The following is a 15,935-nucleotide window of genomic DNA, read 5'->3' as shown; positions in this document are numbered from 1 at the left end:
GAATTGGTAGTGCAGATATAAGAATTAATGTTCATTGGATCCTTCTCTACCGTCACCCTGCCAGTTTTAGAATTAATTTTAACAAATGTTTGCGACTGATTTACATATTTAAATTTATTTTATTGAATCTGATGCTATCTTCCGAATTAATCGTGTACGAAAGTAACTCAAACATTATAGCGCAAATACCACAGCTAAGTATGTTTAGGGCATGATAAGGTGCTGGTTAGGTGTCAGAACGCCTAGCACGACTTGCGTTCTCGCGCGCTAGATATATGGAGTATCTAGCGCGACTTGAGGTATGGAATCGCACGCGACAGCGCAAGTCGTATATTTTAATTTTACGGTAATACTCACGGAGTTGTAAAGTATTTTTGTTCTTGATACGAACTGTGTGTTGACGGCATGAGCTGCAAGCTCCTTCTGTTCTTTATTCCTTCTGTCGACACGGCAGAAAATTATAATGTGATTAAAGACTATATATAGATTTACATAACCTGGGTGGGATAACCTCGGTTAAATAAAACTTACATGTCTCGAGTATCAAGCTTGCCTTATCAAATTGCTATATACCCCGATACAAACTAATTAAGTAAGAGGAACTTTTTAGTACCTGGCAGCAAAATGAAAATTGAGTAAATTAACATAAAAATATATTCAATTGTTGTCGTCCAAAAGCCACAGAGTATTTTTTCATTTATCGTGTGGTAGGTATTTTGGCCACCCAACAGTGTGTTGCTCTGCTGATAACTCTATTAATACATATCTATCTCCTCTCGAACGAGCTGCCATCGCAATGTATTGCGCCTAGTGGTATAATTACAGACTTATCGGGGAAAAAATAATAAATAAATTAGCTGAGTATATAGAAGTAAGAATCAACGTTTTATTAACGGTAAAATTTATTAACGGTATTTTTTGAATAAAAACTACATTATAAAAGCTAAATGTATACTTTTTTCTACCTAAAGTTACTTATAACCTTTTTTACAATTTCAAAAGGTACTGAGATGACGAACTTATAATATGATTTAATTTTATTTGAAATTCTAGCGAAACAGAAATATACAAATTATCATTTTTTCGTACCCAGTACTAGTTTATTTAAAAAAATTAGCAGGAATAGACAATAAATCTATGAATTAAATTATATTTGGAATTATGGGATATTAACAACAAGTAGTAGGTAGGTACATAAGCATACGAGTATAAAACAAATCAAAAGGAAGATTTCAATTAAAACTAATATGAAATCAATTAATTAAATTAACATAATAATATAACGCGATCTCTATTTTAATTTCATCTGTAAGTAAATCACATTTAGGTACTTGACTGTACGACCTGACTTGAGTTGCCTAAGTGAGGTATGAGATTGAAAAGCTTGAATATATCACTATTGCATACAAAAAAAAAAACAGTAAATTTTGGGGTTTCTCCATACTTAGAACTGAAACTCAAAATTTTTTTCATCAAACCCATACGTGTGGGGTTTTTATGGATATTCTTCAAAAATAATATTGAGGTTTCTAATATCATTTTTTTCTAAACTGAATAGTTTGTGTGAGAGACACTTCCAAAGTGGTAAAATGTGTCCCCCCCCCCCTGTAACTTCTAAAATAACAGAATGATAAAACTAAAAAAAAAATATGATGTCCATTACCATACAAATTTACACCGAAAATTGGTTTGAACGAAATCTAGTAAGTAGTTTATTTTTAATACGTCATAAATGGTACGGAACCCTTCATGGGCGAGTCCGACTCGCACTTGGCCGCTTTTTTTTACTATAGAACCTAAATAATTAATGAAAATAGGCAAGTATCTCAGTAGACAAAAATGTCAGTCAAAATAAGTACATAAACGCGCGACTCCTCGCGACCCCGCGCCCCGTGCCCCGAACACCGCACCCCGCGCCGGTTTAATCTTTTCTGTGGGAGCGCGGGGCACGTTTTTTTTATAGTTGACTACAGCGTATCGAAATGAATCTTATAGTTGAGTGGGAGCCTATACATCAAAAGTACGCAATTATAATTTGGTATACGAAATCTTAATTCAACCATTACAGTCGACGAGTAGAAAAAATGTTTCACATGACGTTAAGAGTAGAGGAGATGACCGTTTCTCCATACAAACCTAGTCCACATTTTACTCTGGATATTGATATCATGGAAAATATTTTTTCATAATTTGATTTTTTTTTAGATTTTCTAAGAAGGGTCTCTAAAAATTAGGAGCGATTTCATACACATTTTAAAATGCTCTTAACTCTTATAATAATTTAAAAAATCGAAAAAATCAAACGTAAGGGCAAAAGCTGTAGTTGATATGCAACAAATTGTGCCAAAATATTTGTAATATCTAGAGAGGAAATTGAGGACTACGTTTGTATGAAGAAACGATTTCTCCCGGGTCTTCCACTATCGTCTTAAGGACTATGAGTTGCCATTAAGCTTGTTGACACAATCTTGTTAAATAATGATTTATTCATTATGTTAATACTGATTGTTGTTGCTAAATCTTTCATATTCAATCATTGAACGACCTTCGAACTGAGTGGTCGCCAGTAGTAATATTAAAACTCATGTTGTATTTTGTCCAGAAATAAACGTAGATTAACCTTGTGCGTGGATCTGCCGGTACAAACGTGCGATACGCGTGTGTTTGCGATAGTGTTTGTCTGCGCCTCGCCTCGCCTTGTTGACTCTCTAGTAAACATAGACACATTTAAATATTTCAATCAAATATTCGCTTAGAAAAAAGGTTCAGATTTATACGTAAGTACTTATTTTTGTTTTATATTTGGATGTATGTATTAGAAAAGTTTCGTCATGTTTCAAAAGTAAAAGTAAGAAGTCGTTTATATAACGATTTAGTAATCAAATAAATATATTGGTATTGTTGTAGCTCACATTGTTATTCGGAGTTCGATATCAATTTGAATAATTATTAAGTATTGATTTCTTTAAGGTCATCCATAAATAATCTATCGGTTGAATATATATTTTGATTTATTTTGTCGTTTTCAATAAGTAGTTTTCATTTGTGTGCTTTTTGTAGCATATCTAACAGAGTTTATTTATTTATTTAGTAGAGCTAGAAACATTTTTAGTTGTGTTATTCTGTGGTATAATGTGTTTATATTATTATGTATTGATTATTTATCAGCCATCTTCACATATTTAACTTGATAGTTTGCTCAGTGGTTGTCTAATTTATTCACGGGTTAACATGTTTCGTTGCCAACCAATTATTCGCTCATTGGCGACTGTGTTCGCACGTGTTAATTACATTTCTAAATAAATTGATAATTTATTACTCGATTTCTAAAATGAGTTGGCTACAAACTGAGTATTTAATTTTTTTTTTTTAATTTTAGATACCATGTTAATATAAACAATATTTACGGACTCCTATCCTTATTAGCCTAGTCGGTAGTGTAGTGACCCTGCCTACGAACCAGGTCCCGGGTTCGAATCCTGGTAAGGGCATTTATTTGTGTGTTTATCACAAATGTTTGGTCGCGGGTTATGGATGTTTTCTATAAGTATATATATACTGTAGCATCACTCAAGGAGAAGCTTAAAAAATTGTGGCTTTCCGATACTTTGGTTACGACTTCCTAGTTCCATTGAGTACTTCTACTTTTTTAATGTCCTTTACTTTTCTGGTTCGAATTCATGTCTATTTATATTATATATTGAATATTTATTTATTTTTATTCATGTATTATTGTTATATATATTAATTTATGGTTATTTTTCTATCTATGTATATTTGTATCAATGTGTATTCAAAACGTGCATTTCATTAATTTCAGTGATTGTACACTTTTGTTTATGTTTGTCAGTCATTCACCGTTACTTCTGTTTTACTCATTTCCTCAAAGGTTAACTGGAAGAGATCCCATACAGGGATAAGTTCGCCTTTGTTGTATTTAATTTACTCTGTAACTGTGTTTTTCGTGTTTTTATTTCTATGTTAGCTAACCCTAAACTTATGTATATGTATGTAGTATGTATATATAAATGTATATGAAATTTATCGTCGTCTACTATTACCCACATCACAAGCCGCATTGAGCTTTCTGTGGGTCTAGATCGATCAGCGTAAAATTGTCCTTTAATATGTATTTATTTATTTTTACATCGCGCTACGCTGTCATTAAATCATTACCATAAATTAATGTTGTTAACCGCGACCATCATACGCCGACAGTATCAACAAACTCTACTGTAGACGTCTACATCATTTTGATATTGTGTTGCAAAGATATTGTTTCTAAAATTTTATAGCATGCCTTACAAATAGAATAACAATACAATAAAAATCCTTTTTATTGCAAAACCCCAAATAAACGTTCATGGAAAAACACATAATACATGAAGATAGAGGTAAACAATAGGCGGCCTTATCGTTACAGAGCGATATCTTCCAGACAAGCTGTAGGTAGTGGACAAATAAAACTCATAATTTAACTAATTAGGAGGTGCAAAAAAACTGAATTATATATACTGTTACTCTGTTTTCACCACACCAGCTGGTAATGGCTCTCTTGATACTTCAAAAACTGATAAGAAAGTTGCATTTTACCCACAAGAGTGACAAAAGTAATTAGATGCAAATTTTGAGTTGTTTCCTCATTTTGGCCGGTGGAATTGACTTTTAAGTGACGATTTTAAATTTTTTTTAATACTACGGCGGTGGCAAACAACTATACGGCTCGCCTGATGGTCAATGATAAATATTTAATTGTGTTCATGTGGATTTGATTTGTAATGTTTTACAGATAATATTTTCCTCGTGTAGGTGTGGTGGAAATTTTTGTTTATCTCGTGGCAAAGTTTGTATAACCCTCCTGCCTTGAAAACAAATATTAGCACGAGGGCTTGAACAACAACTTTGCCCTCTTGTAAAACAAATAACTATTTATTAATTTGTATACCGGGTATTGTAACTAAAATCCTTATAGCTTCTTTTTATAATAACAATAAAAAAATGCCACAACCGTATACCGAACCTCCTCCTATGAAATTGAAGTCGGTTAAGAATAAACAAATATTATAGGGACATTCTTATACAAATTAACTAAGTCCCACGGTAAGCAACAATATCCTAAGATAACTCCTTACATGTAAACTATTTATTTATAGGGTTGCCATAATAATTATTAGAAGTAGTAGTTGTTTATTTGCTTACTTAAGTTCTTATGAAATAAAAGTTTGAAACATGACCCTTTAAGGGCATGGCAATTCTTATAAGTAACTTACGCTAACTTAAACTTATGTTTATTTTTACACTATGTAACAACTGTATTCGGAACTGATACGGGACGTATGACAACCCTATCTATGTATGTCGTATATCAGTTGTTGCTCATTTATATTTTTACGAGAAAAATAAAGTGATAAAATATATCGTCTTATTCTTAGGCATATCACTGTTTATTTTATACGCCACAACCACTAGATTAACACGTGAAGAAACTAAATATATAAAACTTGCAATTTTGTTTAGGTGAACGACCGGATAGCGACAGAGAAATGGCACTCGGTATTACATTCTCGGGTAATAAAATCGTTAAATTGGTTTACCGTACTAAATTTTGGAATATAAAACAACTATTTTTATTCGGGCAATTTATTGGTCTGACTTGCTAAACAAGGGCCAATATAAGGCGATCGAAGCGGTAAGACAAGCAATTTTTAATTTGATTGTATTACTACAATTTTGTCTATTAAATAAGCTGTAAGTTTTAATCCGTAATTTCATTTCCTTTTAAATTTTTGCCCTCTTTTATACGAGATTTAATAACTAAGTATCTCCTCTCACCTCTTTAATAATACTAGTAATATTTTTAAGGTTCCGTACCCAAAGGGTCAAACGGGACCCTATTACTGAGACTCCGCTGTCCGTCCGTCTGTCACCAGGCTGTATCTCATGAACCCCGATAGCAGTTGAAATTTCTACAGTTTATGCATTTTTATTACCGCTATAATAACAAATACTTAAAATAGAATTAAATAAATATTTAAGGGATTTGGGAGCCCCCATACAAAAAAGTGATTTTTAGATAATGGTATTCCAGAGGCGTTACATGCGCGTTGCCGACCCTTTAAAAATCTGTACACTCCTTTTTGAAGAACCTCATACCGTAAGTAACATAATATATCGTTACATCGGCAATAAAAAGTATGAATGCTGTGACTATTCCGTCTTTGTCGGTGTATTTTTATTCCCGGCGGGTAATGATATGAATAGGGCTGCCAATCCCGCATTCTATATTCAATCTCGGTATCTGCGGAAAAAAATATTTTCAATCCAGTGGGATCCCGATATTTAAAGAATTTCGCATAGGAATCAACGCTCTTTATATAACGCATAAAGCTGAATATTTTCTTTTTTTGTTTGTTTATTTTATTGTTTGTTTTCTTAAGAATTATACTATCATGAGTTTCTAAAATCAAGTCAATCAGAGGTCATTGATGTTCTTGACCTTTGTACTTACTATGTTACTAGCTTTTAAAACAATAAATATTGATGTTTGTGTCTTGTCAAAAAATATTATTTTCAAATGGTTATGGCATACTCGCGTTTTGATAAACAATTGTTAATTATAAAGTAGTTAAAAAAAGCTAACGAAAATTACAATTACCAATAACACAACTGAATTTGTAATTTTTATTTAACTTAATTTTATTTAGTACCTACCGCTATATTGATTATTGCCAAAACTTTACACAGCAAGCCAGACATATGTCTAATAAAAATAAAAAGAAAATACCGCGGGAACCCCACGCTTGTAATCAGGCAAGAAGCGAGATTGAAAAATAACGCACGGTCCAGGAATACCATCTCAGGATCTATGAACTCGGGTGTAAGGCATGTACAACCTTAAGTTTTAGGGATTATTTCGTTATTTAAAATTTATCCCCCGGAAGAAGAGAGGAGGAGAAATGATCCAGACCGAATCCCAAGCGCCGGAGTCGCGACTCACATCTAGTTAAGAAAAATATAGTAATATTAAACGTCGTATTTTATGCGTTCAAACTCTATTACATGAATAAAATCTTAAACGAAAATGTAATAGGTAGGTACTTGCGAAACATGCTAAGTAGGTATTAAGCTTAGAAATATTTTAACATAACGTGCACTAAATTGTCTAGTCCATTGGCGAGTAATTTTTATGAGTCATAGAAAATGGCATTTTTATTTATTACAAGCGATTTCAATATTTAATTATATAATTAAAAAAATATATATGTACCGTCAACCGGGTACACCGGGGTGAATCGGGTTGGCTGGGGTGTATAGGGCAAAACTTAAAATGTGATTTATCTGACAATTTCTTGATAAAATACCTACACAAATTGTATTATTCGATTGTATATGTATAATAGTAATGTAATGATATGACGTGTAAACTTCTAATTTTATAAGTAAATGATAGAATTGAATTGAAAATAATAAGATTGTGTATGTTACAATTTGCGTGGGCATTTTTCAAGAAAATATCAGGTAAATCACATTTTAAGTTTTATCCCTATTCACCCCAGCTATCTCTATTCACCTCGGTGTACGGCACTTATCTTAAAAGTTGTAGGGTCTTACCTACACCAAAGGCCAAAATAATGCCACAAAATATACACATTAGAGTGTATTTATCATTATGTTAGGATATTGTGTATTATATTAGGATGTATTATAAAAAAGCACACCGCCCTTCTTAATTGTCTTACAACATGTCGAACAGGCAATTATCGTATGCAAAATTTGAGTTAAATACCTACTCTTAAAATGTTCTGTTATATTTTTGACTATTCTGTTTTCTAAGTTGTCAATGAATAGTATAAAAATACATGGCATGAAAATCACAGTTTTTTTATTGACAAACGCGTCTCCATATTTTTTGGTCTGGAATATATATAACGTAATTGTTCCATTATTAATAAATACTAAACAAAGTTTATTTATTACTAAATTTACAAAATAAAGACTAAAGTTAATTAGCTCGCAAATTTGTATTTGTAGGAAACAATGAAATGCTATTTATGAAATGTGAGCGTTAGAAATTGAGAATCACTCGTATTCAATTCTCACTTCAATTCTATAGTAGATTGTAAATGCCTAGTAATGGGAATAGTGTTGACGGGAGCCATACTCTCCTACACATCTTATCAGTGGCAGTGGGGAAAATCATGGGGGTACTGAGTACGGGATGTCGAAGTCAAATTTACGGACCTATACAAGTATATAAAGTTCATGCAAAAATTTGGGCATATGCGAATATTTTTGACCACTTGCCGTCGGTTTCGAGTCTCAAAAATTGCCTGCATGTAATAACAGCCTTTAAGAGCAAGTGTGGTTTAATTTAAATCATAGTTTGATACCTTTAGCGCTAACAAAGAAATCCACTCCTTTTGACCTCGCTTCTTATATAAACTATGGCCTACTTGCAAAGTATATAGGTACCAGAAATGAACAGAACATTATAATAATAAATGTGGTTTGTAACGGCATATAAGCACCGGCACTCCTTAGGTCCCCAGCGACACGAGAATGCAGGAACGTATTCCGTTAAGAGTCCTTATTCCTACAGACGAGCGTATTTTGTAAAATGCTTCCTATTTCATTCAAGATTACGACGTAACTATTAGTATTTATTCAAAAACTGATAACGTACTTAAATAATCGTTTCCTAAACTAGGGGCTCCAACAGTTCAAATTTTCATTTTCTCTTTTAAACCTCTTTTTTAATGAGGTTTTTTGGGAGTCTTTTCCAAATTTTGCAGTGAGATGTGGCGTTTCGGTTCTCAATTTTGCTATAAACAAGAATCATTTGGTACATGAATGACTACAATTTGATTCAACATATCTCGTACGAGGGGCTGGAATGATTAACAATCGAAGATTCATTTGAAAAAACTGATAAAATACCTTCCGAGTTTTCTTCATTTTTTTGGCGAAAACAGGGTTTTATTATATTTTATTTCCGCAAATTGTACGCATATTTTGCTTTAAAAATAATATTATAGCAAACTGTAACTTTATGTTAACCTATAAAAAAAAATCGTAACTATGGGACCTACATTGCCGTAAATTTATATTTTTTTTAAAACACGTATAAATCACGCAGCAGCGACGCCCCGCTCTCAGTCCGCGCGGAGCGCGCTTAGAGGACGGACCTGTGCTCGATTGTCAGGCATTCGTTGCGATCGTAATCAGCTACGGAGTTCCGAGAAGTGCTATATACTGCGATTAGAAAATCTTAATAAAAGTTCATTTTTTACAGTATGCCTAACAGACTCGCTTATTGATGGATTTTCAGTGTTACTTTTTTTTAATACTAAGTCGGTGGCAAACAAGCATACGGCCCGCATATGTACGCCTGCAACTCCAGAGGAGTTACATGCGCGTTGCCGACCCTAACCCCCTCCCGCCCCTCGTTGAGCTCTGGCAACCTTACTCACCGGCAGGAACACAACACTATGAGTAAGGTCTAGTGTTATTTGGCTGCGATTTTCTGAAAAACGCATTTTCACTTGAAATTACGTTAGGGTTTTTATTTTTTTTGACCCGGATGAAGTCCAAGTTCTCATGATGGAGTCAGGAGTTGGTCACCAGAACTCCTAATCTACTAATTATAATCCCATCGTGTTTGGGCTCAAAAGATTTGCCCTAACGAACACCATCGATCTAGATGAGGTCCAGGGTCTCATGATGGAGTCAGGAGTTGGTCACTAGAACTCCTAATCTACTCATTATAATTCCATCGTGTTTGGGCTCAACAGAGTTGCCCTGATGAGCACCTTCAATCTAGATGAGGTCCAGGGTCTCATGATGGAGTCAGGAGCTGGTCACCAGAACTCCTAATCTACTCATCATAACTTCATCGTGTTTGGGTTCAATAGAGTTGCCCTGACGAGCACCATCAATCTAGATGAGGTCCAGGGTCTCATGATGGAGTCAGGAGCTGGTCACCAGAACTCCTAATCTACTCATCATAACTCCATCGTGTTTGGGCTCAATAGATTTGCCCTGATGAACACCATCGATCTAGATGAGGCCCAGGGTCTCATGATGGAGTCAGGAGTTGGTCACCAGAACTCCTAAACTACTCATCATAACCTCATCGTGTTCGGGCTCAATAGATTTGCCCTGACGAGCATCATCAATCTAGATAAAGTCCAGGGTCTCATGATGGAGTCAGGAGTTGGTCACTAGAACTCCTAATCTACTCATTATAATTCCAACGTGTTTGGGCTCAAAAGATTTGCCCTGATGAGCACCATCGATCTAGATGAGGTCCAGGGTCTCATGATGGAGTCAGGAGTAGGTCACCAGAACTCCTACTCTACTCATCATAACTCCATCGTGTTTGGGCTCAATAGAGTTGCCCTGACGAGCACCTTCAATCTAGATGAGGTCCAGGGTCTCATGATGGAGTCAGGAGCTGGTCACCAGAACTCCTAATCTACTCATCATAACTTCATCGTGTTTGGGTTCAATAGAGTTGCCCTGACGAGCACCATCAATCTAGATGAGGTCCAGGGTCTCATGATGGAGTCAGGAGCTGGTCACCAGAACTCCTAATCTACTCATCATAACTCCATCGTGTTTGGGCTCAATAGATTTGCCCTGATGAACACCATCGATCTAGATGAGGCCCAGGGTCTCATGATGGAGTCAGGAGTTGGTCACCAGAACTCCTAAACTACTCATCATAACCTCATCGTGTTCGGGCTCAATAGATTTGTCCTGACGAGCATCATCAATCTAGATAAAGTCCAGGGTCTCATGATGGAGTCAGGAGTTGGTCACTAGAACTCCTAATCTACTCATTATAATTCCAACGTGTTTGGGCTCAAAAGATTTGCCCTGATGAGCACCATCGATCTAGATGAGGTCCAGGGTCTCATGATGGAGTCAGGAGTAGGTCACCAGAACTCCTACTCTACTCATCATAACTCCATCGTGTTTGGGCTCAATAGAGTTGCCCTGACGAGCACCTTCAATCTAGATGAGGTCCAGGGTCTCATGATGGAGTCAGGAGCTGGTCACCAGAACTCCTAATCTACTCATCATAACTCCATCGTGTTTGGGTTCAATAGAGTTGCCCTGACGAGCACCATCAATCTAGATGAGGTCCAGGGTCTCATGATGGAGTCAGGAGCTGGTTACCAGAACTCCTAATCTACTCATCATAACTCCATCGTGTTTGGGCTCAATAGATTAGCCCTGATGAACAACATCGATCTAGATGAGGCCCAGGGTCTCATGATGGAGTCAGGAGTTGGTCACCAGAACTCCTAATCTACTCATCATAACCTCATCGTGTTCGGGCTCAATAGATTTGCCCTGACGAGCATCATCAATCTAGGTAAAGTCCAGGGTCTCATGATGGAGTCAGGAGTTGGTCACTAGAACTCCTAATCTACTCATTATAATTCCAACGTGTTTGGGCTCAAAAAATTTGCCCTGACGAGCACCATCGATCTAGATGAGGTCCAGGGTCTCATGATGGAGTCAGGAGTTGGTCACCAGAACTCCTAATCTACTCATCATAACTCCATCGTGTATGGGCTCAATAGAGTTGCCCTGACGAGCACCATCAATCTAGATCAGGTCCAGGGTCTCATGATGGACTCAGGAGTTGATCACCAGAACTCCTAGTCTATTCATCATAACTCCATCGTGTTTGGGCCCAAAAGATTTGCCCTGACGAGTACCATCGATCTAGATTAAGTCGAGGGTCTCATGATGGACTCAGTAGTTGGTCACCAGAACTCCTAATCTATTCATCATAATGGTAATTTGATGATTCTTGTCGGAGTAAATCTATTGAGCCCAAACACGATGGAGTTATGATAAATAGATTACGAGTTCTGGTGACCAACTCCTGACTCCATCATGAGACCCTGGACTTCATCTAGATCGATGGTACTCGTCAGGGCAAATCTTTTGAGCCCAAACACGATGGAATTATAATGAGTAGATTAGGAGTTCTAGTGACCAACTCCTGACTCCATCATGAGACCCTGAACATCATCTAGATTGATGGTGCTCGTGAGGGCAAATCTATTGAGCCCAAACACGATGGAGTTATGATGAGTAGATTAGGAATTATGGTGACCAACTCCTGACTCCATCATGAGACCCTGGACTTCATCTAGATCGATGGTACTCGTCAGGGCAAATCTTTTGAGCCCAAACACGATGGAATTATTATGATTAGATTAGGAGTTCTGGTGACCAACTCCTGACTCCATCATGAGACCCTGGACTTCATCTAGATCGATGGTACTCGTCAGGGCAAATCTTTTGAGCCCAAACACGATGGAATTATGAGTAGATTAGGAGTTCTAGTGACCAACTCCTGACTCCATCATGAGACCCTGAACATCATCTAGATTGATGGTGCTCGTGAGGGCAAATCTATTGAGCCCAAACACGATGGAGTTATGATGAGTAGATTAGGAATTATGGTGACCAACTCCTGACTCCATCATGAGACCCTGGACTTCATCTAGATCGATGGTACTCGTCAGGGCAAATCTTTTGAGCCCAAACACGATGGAATTATAATGAGTAGATTAGGAGTTCTGGTGACCAACTCCTGACTCCATCATGAGACCCTGGACTTCATTTAGATCGATGGTACTCGTCAGGGCAAATCTATTGAGCTCGAATACGATGGAATTATAATGAGTAGATTAGGAGTTCTAGTGACCTACTCCTGACTCCATCATGAGACCCTGGACTTCATCTAGATTGATGGTGCTCATCAGGGTAAATCTATTGAGCCCAAACTCGATGGAGTTATGATGAGTAGATTAGGAGTTCTGGGGAGTTCTGGTGACCAACTCCTGACTCCGTCATGAGACCCTGGACCTCATCTAGATCGATGGTGTTCGTCAGGGCAAATCTTTTGAGCCCAAGCACGATGGAATTATAATGAGTAGATTAGGAGTTCTGGTGACCAACTCCTGACTCCATCATAAGAACCTGGATGGACTTCATTCGGGTCAAAAATAATAATACAAACCCTAACGTGATTTCAAATAACACTGAAACTCTAGCGCACTAATGTGCGCAAACGATTGGCATCTTGACTACGCAGCATGGGTGCGTAGCCACCATGCCAATCGATACGACAACGAAACACTATCTGTCTCTCTCTCGTACTAATATGCACAAACGATTGGCATCTTGGCTGGGCAGCATGGGTGCGTAGCCAACATGCCAAACGTTTACGATACGACAAGGAAACACTATCTGTCTCTCTATCGCACTAATATGCGCAATCGATTGGCTTCTTGGCTAGGTATCATGGGTGCGTAGCCAACATGCCAATCGTTTACGATACGACAACGAAACACTACTCTCTCTCTATCGCACTAATATATACGCAAACGATTGGTATTTTGGCTAGGCACTAAGCAAGTGTGTGGCCAACATGCCAATCGTTTACGATACGACAACGAAACACTATCTGTCTCTCTATCGCACTAATATACTTTATTTATACCTGCAGTCATTTAGTAACTTCTTCATTTTCCATTGGTGTGAAAGAGACAGAATAAAGAGCAAGGGTTATAGTACACTCTGTAGTCTGTACACTTAGTAGTAGTGTACATAAAAAAAAAAAAAACTACTGTGCATATACAATAAAATAAAGAGTGCCCATATGATATTGAACTAAAATTAATGTTGCTTGAAATTATATTGAAAACTATCAAGATTATTCTAGTCTGCATTGAAACGCGCGTCGCGTTGCCGGCGCTCGCGTACCGAGCGCCAACGCCATCTATCGAGCGTTATTTCGTGAAATCGGAGAACGCTCCAAGGATTAAGGGCTCTTAAAATCATAGATACTGCGTATATAAAAAAATATGGTAACATAAAAAAAGAAAACAGACTTCAAAAAGGATAAACGGTACATTATTGCAGAGGACGTGAAACGGCAATTCGTGAATAAGCGATTTTTTTCAGACGACGTGAACTAAGTGGAACTAAGTCCGAATAAAATGAGACGAATACCTACTTACAAATTGCTATTCCCGCCGTGGATATTCCATAGTGCTTTTCTCCAAACATGCGAGGAAACAAAGTAAAATAATCAATTATCAAGCGTCACTCGAACCTTAAGAAACTTAATATCAAAAACTACCTTTCCTCCTTAATTATTTTTTTAAAGAAATAAAAAGGAAAATAAAAAGTTGAAAGTTTTTTTATTTATTTCACACAATTTTAAAGACGCTGTTTTTGCACTTTTAAAACAATGTTGTATTAAAGACATAGGCAAACTCAGTTACGGTACGATATACCTACATAAAAACTTACCGGTATTGTAGTATTGTACTTTGTACCTGTATACAAAAGGGCCACGGATGTTGTGCGCTTATCGATAAAGTATTGACATTTCATAACGATGAAAAGTTTTAAGTAAGTATATCATAGCTAAATCAAAATTGACCTGAAAACAGTAATAAATAACACAGCCATTTATATATCGCAGGCGGTTTGTACAGAAGTAGAAGTACCAATCGTCTAGTAGAAGGTAGCTGAGTTTTGGTCATAAAAAAAGTTTATATTTTACTTAATTAACATAGTACAAATCGGTTTAATGCAGCCAAGCCTGTAACCAGACGACCATAGCTGGGTCAAAATCCTTTTCGTCGTCTTGTTTTATCTCTCCCCAAAAAACGGAGTATAGCTTAAATGAAATTTATTTTTAAAAAAATTCTCACGTATAACGTGTAATCTGCAGCTAGAAAAACATGCAATAGCACTCTACTTTTTTATCTATTTGATAGAAGACACAAATTCAAGCGTGATAGAGTAGTCAGAAACAAAACAACGAAAATAATTTAGACCCAGCTGACCATAATAAATTCTTACTATCTCCGTTAAACGGTAGGTACACCTATAGACTGCATATATTTGTTAATGAATATTCCGTTTTTTTTTAACTCTGTTAGTTTCGGGGTGCCATAGGAGTAGCTTACAATACGGTTGCCAAAAATTTATTAGCATACTTGAGGATTTTCTCTAGATAGTGAGTTCATCGATTCGAATCCTGATTTTTTTTGACTTTCCCTCGAAAGAATAAATATCACAATACCTATGTCCAATTTGTTAAAAATATGAAAATTGCTTATAAAAATGCGCAACTTCAATTTCGATGGATTTCAGATATTACTTTTTTTATTAAAACTTAAAGCAAACTAAAATTTCGCAGACATGACGCTTCTCACGCTTACGCTGAGTGAGAGAGAGAAGGCCCCGTGTCTTAAGGAAACTACATGGCATAGTTAATTATCAAACATATATATATATTTCAAAGTAATTAAATGCTCCATTGTTCTAATACGAGCATTATATCAACACCCAAAAAACTGAAAACTATGACCTATCAATGACATTAGGAATATCGTGCGCCCGAGATGCGAGATACTTGCGTCTAGTAGCAAATGTATAAATACTAATCAATATGTAAGCAGGACCTAAAGCAAATGTATGTACACGCTCGTAGGGCCTTATCAGGTAAAAATAAATTATTGATTATCTCCAAAATGGAGTTCATTAGTATACCCACCGGTACCTTTGAGAAAATCACTTAATTTAAGCTGAGGAATGTACCCTTGAACTTCACGCAGTTAAAAAAACACGTTGTATAATAATAATCAATTGAAACATTAATCAAGTGACATCTATACCTATATCCCTTTTCTCTTAATGTAAAAATTTTTTTCTCAAACTTGCTATGAAATGATGACATGACTTACGTCAAATTAGGTCCGGAAATACTACATATCAGGTGCGATGAGTGAAGATGATATGTAAAGGAATTTCATACTGCCTTACACACCTAGGACTGTAAAGCAACCTTTTTTTGTTTTTAACGTCAAATTGTGACACAACGTCTTGGCATC

At 36.3% G+C, this 15,935-nt stretch overlaps 1 protein-coding gene across 1 annotated transcript in view; it reads left to right on the top strand.

The window, feature by feature from the left end:
• Positions 1–2,663: 2,663 nt before the first annotated feature.
• LOC133534290 (homocysteine S-methyltransferase-like) overlaps positions 2,664–15,935 on the top strand; it is a 46,181-nt gene continuing 32,909 nt past the window's right edge. The window contains exon 1 of the mRNA XM_061873394.1: positions 2,664–2,777. The gene's annotated coding sequence lies outside the window, so the exon portion shown is untranslated. The remainder of the gene's footprint in view (positions 2,778–15,935) is intronic.

The sequence above is a fragment of the Cydia pomonella genome, unplaced genomic scaffold (assembly GCF_033807575.1).
Source record: "Cydia pomonella isolate Wapato2018A unplaced genomic scaffold, ilCydPomo1 PGA_scaffold_78, whole genome shotgun sequence".
Classification (NCBI taxonomy): Eukaryota; Metazoa; Arthropoda; class Insecta; order Lepidoptera; family Tortricidae; genus Cydia; species Cydia pomonella.
This window is presented reverse-complemented; position numbering and strand designations above follow the sequence as displayed.